Consider the following 6,051-nt stretch of genomic DNA (forward strand, 5'->3'; position numbering starts at 1 on the left):
CTTGAAAACATAAATATTTATGTATTTTAATCTTTGCATGACAATTTCAAAAAAAAATGTTTCAACAGTGTGCAAACATGGACACTAATAAAAAAAAATAACTGCGGCTATTTTCAAAAAAGTTACATAAAAATGGCTATAACCTGAGAACGGAGAACTTTATCAATATTGAAAAATGAAATAGACATTTTTTTGCGACCAAAACATCATTACTCAGTCAAAGATTTTTTGCACATTCTGGGAATGCTGGCATTTGATGTATCAGAAAATAAAAAAAATGTGTGTTTTTTCAAATCAAGTTTTAGTGTCAAAAAGTGAAATTAGAAATCCAAAAAAAAAAAATACCTTGCATCATTTTTTCAGTGTAGTCGTTATTTATACCTACAACTTTGCCGAAGACACCAAATCAATCAAAAAATTCCTTTGAAAGATACCGATTTTTGAATTTTCATACATCATTTTTGTATGGACAGCTGCCATTTTTTTATGGACAATTATATGGACAAACTAATGATGCAAAATGGCTTCTTTGGGCATACCAAAGGCACCAACAAAGTTTTTGCCGGCTTAAAAAAAACAAAATCGAATACCCAAAATCTCAGGGCATTGCTCAATTGTCACTTTCAATGCACTTGGAACCGTAGATGATTGCCACCAGGAGAACACCAACGCTTATGAGGATTATGGATACAAGCCACACCCTGTTATCAGCCGAAGATTTCACGGTATTTCCTGCTAAAGATAATTCTCCTTCAGATTTTTCATATATCAGCGGCTGTTTCGCTCCTTTTATGTGACACTCTTTCAGAATCAGTTCATACGCTCTGATGCTCGCACAATCGCAGGGTTCAAAGTCGTCTGAAACATTCCCAGAGGCCTCCCCGATGGTCATAAATGTTGCGTTCTGTACGATACGCAAGGATTTTCCAACCTCCAGCTCAAATCGTTGCTGGCTTCCAAACTGTATACAGTCCGGGTCCAGGGCCACTCCACCTCCACTGTACTCCACGGATAGGAAGAACCCTTCGGGGCCCTGAACTCGATCCATCATTTGGAACTTGACCGGGTGTGTCTCTGGCTCTCCGTGGCACTCAACACCAATGTCCAGGAAGTGTAGCCCGATGTTCTGGTTGATTGTGTAGCTGACCCGAAGCTGCAGACAGGACGGATGGTCTACGGATTTTCGGAACATATCCATCCAGTCAGGGTTGGCCGGATCGGCTACTGCTGGCAGCTGGAGGTTCACCAGAGACCAATTGTGATGTTCTTGGATGGGGTAGTTGCAACCGACAGTGTCTGGGAGGTACTTTTCCGAAGGATTTGGGAACGTCATGGGCGGAAGTTGGCAGCTAGTAGTAGCTACTGATGAAACAAGGACAGACGAGGCAGCGATCAAGCTCAATATGCTGTTCATTGTACAAGGTCTTGGTTGTGACTGGTTTATACAAAAAATGGATTGGAAGAATAATGTTGATCTTACACTGCTATGTTAAAATCGACGCTGACTTGTACATTGGTGTCAATAATGTGAAATTAAACGTTCATAACATTCTCTTTTGGCGCAATGTTATAAATGAGAGTGAGTCTTAAAAGTTGTTAGTCGTAATTTGCTCTTCTCATTTTAAAGTTTAAAAGGTCTCAGTTCTGACAAGAGCAAGAGAGCAGAATAGTGACCATTAGCGGAAGTATTAAGTATCAAACATCAATTTCAAGAAATTTCACAACGGCTTTCATTTTTACTTTCATGGTAGTTTATATGTTATTTGTAACTAGCAAACATCTAATTTACGTTAATCATGCTCCCTTACATTATTAGCCTCAACTTGAAGAAAATCAAACCATTCGCATGTATTAAGCTCAACAATGATCATCGTGTCGGTCTTGCTCTTAATCGCAGTGTCCACCGGTCAGGACTTCGACCCACAGTGTGACCTACTGGTGATCTATCCAAATTCTTCTCACCCCAATCCGCTGAATTCATCCGGTTGCAATTTCCCCATCGAAGAAAGTCACAACTGGTCACTGCTGGACGTTCAATTGCCACCACCCGATTCGTCGAACCCCGAATGGAAGGACATGTTCCGAGCCTTCGACAATCAGTCGGCCTGTCTGCGGTTTCCGGTCAGCTACACGGTCAACCAACACGTCGGACTGTACTATCTGGAGATCGGCGTTGAATGCCGAGGAGAGCCACGAACCAACGAGTTCACGTTTGAACCCATGCTGTGGATGCAAGGGGAGGAAGAATTCATAAACGCTCGCTACAACGACGGACGCTACAGTCTGAACCGGGATTGCTTAAACTTTGGCATGCATCAGTTCAAGCTAAACGTTGGGAGATCGCTACAAATTATTCAGCAATCCTCAGCGGGATTCATCACTTTGGGAGTACGACCCGTCAACGATTCGAGCCAAGCCACAACCAACTGCAACTGTACAGAAATCAAAGCGTATGAAGAGTTGTTGAAGAAGTGCATCAGTGATCCTTTTGTCGATTCCAGTTTGGAACAACTAAACGTTACGAACAAGAAAACGGTACGGTTGTCGGCCAGCGACGGTAGTTTCGAGAAAATTATTCCCGTTCTCCTTGTTGGCGCTTGTGTGTTCTTTGTTGTTGTGATTTTCGGCTCAAAATATGTTGAAAGTGGAAGAAACTGAACATACTTGATGTATTGTTTGAAAAAAAAATACAAACTTCTGAACAACACAATACGATTGCTTCTAATTTTCTAAGTGGCCAATGTTTCTGACTGTAGAGTCACATATGGATTGTAAAACGGCATGTAGGCATGCAAACAATTTATTTAATTTAAATTTGGTAACAAATTAGATTATGTGTGGTAGGATGTTGATCGAAAAATTGTCACTCGATCTCTGGACTGGATGAACGGATTTTGACCGTTGTGGCCTCATTCGATCCGTCTTGAGGTCCTCTAAGGCGCTATCTTTAAATTCTAATGTTTAGTTAAGTACTTCAAAAGTTATGCTAACTAAACAATTTTGACTCAAGTTCGTATGGTAGATAAAAGGGTGGTTTTTGTAAGGAAACCCGGCATGATATATATTTTAATAAAGTTACTTGAAAGACCTTTCCAACGAGCCCAAAACATTGAAGTTATAAGCTCTTAAGTGTTATTTAAACACTTTTTGGAGGCATTTTGATGAAAACGTTGTCCGAATCTAGCATGCGACCCATCGTTGGATAGTTAATCAAAAAAAAAATCAAATCAAATTCAAATCATTCGCTCTACAGCATTGCCTTGGCGTTCTCGATTGCGAGAATCCTACTCGGATAACTAATCAACAACCCTATTTAAAGAAATGAGTGATACAGCTTAACGTGTTTAACTTAGTAAAGGGGAATGATAATATTTTTACTAAATGTATTTAATATATGAATGTGAGGAAGGCAATAACTACCTTACGGTCGATTAAATAACGTTTTATAAAAGTTATCAACTGCATGGAAACTATGTTGGATAGGGCACTCCAACGTTGCATTAGACGAAATGGCTTGTTTTCTTAGGTAACCCACCCTGGAAAAGTAGTCGAAAAGACACTTTTTTTAACGTGCTCCATAAATTGTTTAGAAAAGTATTTTTTCGTCTTCAACCAAACATACAATATTGCAGGGAACATCCCAAAGCATAAGCCTACTCGAATGAATTCATACATTGAGCAATTCTCTGAGATTTCGGTCATTCGATTTTTTTTTGTATTTTTTAATCCGGCTGAAACTTTTTTGGTGCCTTCGGTATGCCCAAAGAAGCCATTTTGCATCATTAGTTTGTCCATATAATTTTCCATACAAATTTGGCAGCTGTCCATACAAAAATGATATGTGAAAATTCAAAAATGTGTATCTTTTGAAGGATTTTTTTGATCGATTTGGTGTCTTGGGCAAAGTTGTAGGTATAGATATCAGCCCGGGAGCATGTTGACAGCTCCCATACAAACTGAGCGTACCCCGTTTTGTGGGCCCAGTGGGCCTAAGATGGCGGCCTTCGATATTATCTAGCCAAATTTTTGAAAATGGCGAATAGTTTAATTAAATATAGTTTTTGCCTTGTTTTGGTTTAAAACGACAAAATAAGCATTATGGAATCATTTTCTTTAAAAACTTGTTTAGAGATAAGCCACGTTCAAATATTAGTCTAGAACTGTTGAAGTGAGCGTGCCACAAAAGCCGTCACGAAAAAAAAAGTTTGCTATGCAAATTTTGAGTTGCGTATTTGATGGGCGTACTCCGACGAGGCCCACTTGCCATCTGTCGGTGTATACGCGCAACTCACGAAAACTGTCATGTTAGGGGACGGTTGATAGATATGGACTACACTAAAAAAAATGATACACGGTAAAGGGCCAAACATTCAATATTACGCCCATTTGAAATGTTAGTCTTGATTTAAATTTTTTGAAAATATTTTTTTCGAAAAGACCGGAAAATTTCACGAATGTTTCATGTTTTAACATTGTAAATCGGACCTATAGTTGCTGAGATATCGACATTAGAAAATGATGGGTTGTTTGGGTGAGACTTAGAAAACATCAATTTTCCTGTTTTTTAACCTTTGCATGGCAATATCTCAGCAACTAAGGGTCGTATCAACAAAGTCCGAAAAAGCAAAATATAGAGAATTTTCTCAGCTTTTCAAAAATATTTTTTTCAATAGTGGGCAAACATGGGCACTATTTTAAAAAAATGAAAAACTGCGACTATTTTCAAAAAAGTTACCTAAAAATGGTTATAACTTGGAAACGGTGCACTTTATCAAAAATTTACTAAAGTACTTTTTGATTGCAAATTCGATTTTACATCGAAAAATGAAGTTGAAAAATTTTTGCGACCAATATTTCGATTTTTTGAAAAAATCTGTATTGATTCAAAAAGTCATAACTCGGTCAAAGATTTTTTGCCCATTCTGGAAATTTCTGAAAAGTTGGCATTTGATGTCCTCTAAAACATATCAAAAAATAAAAAAATTAAAAATAGTGTTTTTTTGCAAATCAAGTTTTAGTGACAAAAAGTTAAATTAAAAATCACCAAATTTTTTTTACCGTGTATCATTTTTTTCAGTGTAGTCCATATCCATACCTACAACTTTGCCAAAGACACCAAATCGATCAAAAAATTCCTTCAAAAGATACAGATTTTTGAATTTTCACAAATCATTTTTGTATGGACAGCTGCCAAATTTGTATGGAAAATTATATGGACAAACTAATGATGCAAAATGGCTTCTTTGGGCATACCGAAGGCACCAAAAAAGTTTCAGCCGGATTAAAAAATACAAAAATTAAAATTAAAGAAAAAAGACCGATTCCGTAGAGAACTGCTCTATAGCCAAAATACGACCAAAAAGACGCCATTTTGAAATCTGAATAACTCGAAAAGGTGGTGGAGTTTGACCTCACTCTTAGGAGCATCTGAAAGTACAAATTCTAGAGTACATTTGCTGAAAATATCTCGGAGATCTTTTTTGTTTAACTTATTTAATCTCAATTTGAAAATGAGCATTTTTAAATCGTTTTTTGCCCATAGCTTTTAACATTCCAACGCCCAAAGCTCCAAAAAGTTGGAACGGTAATTTCAACTCGCTGGTTCTCGGGAATAACTCAACCAATTAGGCTTATTATTTTTTTCAGTGATTTGTTAGAATGTCTAGATGATCCTAGAACTTTGCAGAACTCAAATTGATCAAATCTGTAATTTTTGCGATCAAAAACATCGTTCCAACTTTTTTTTTCGCGTGTAAAAAAAATCGCCAAAAATTCCGCGGTGGCAGTCGTTTTGAAAAAAAGGTGGAACGATGTTTTCGGTTTTACATTACAGATTTGTTCAAATCAAGTTCTGCAAAATTTTAGGATCATCTAGACATTCCTACAAATCACTGGAAATAAGAACCGTCCCGATTGGTTGAGTTATGCCCGAGAACCGGCGTTTTGAAGTTACCGTTCCAACTTTTTTGGGAGGCTTGGGCGTCCATGTTAGTTGGACATGTGTTGGGCGTTCCAGTGTTAATAGAATTGACCAAAATTCATTTTTCAAGA

The sequence above is a fragment of the Culex pipiens genome, chromosome 2 (genome assembly GCF_016801865.2).
Source record: "Culex pipiens pallens isolate TS chromosome 2, TS_CPP_V2, whole genome shotgun sequence".
NCBI classification, from domain to species: domain Eukaryota; kingdom Metazoa; phylum Arthropoda; class Insecta; order Diptera; family Culicidae; genus Culex; species Culex pipiens.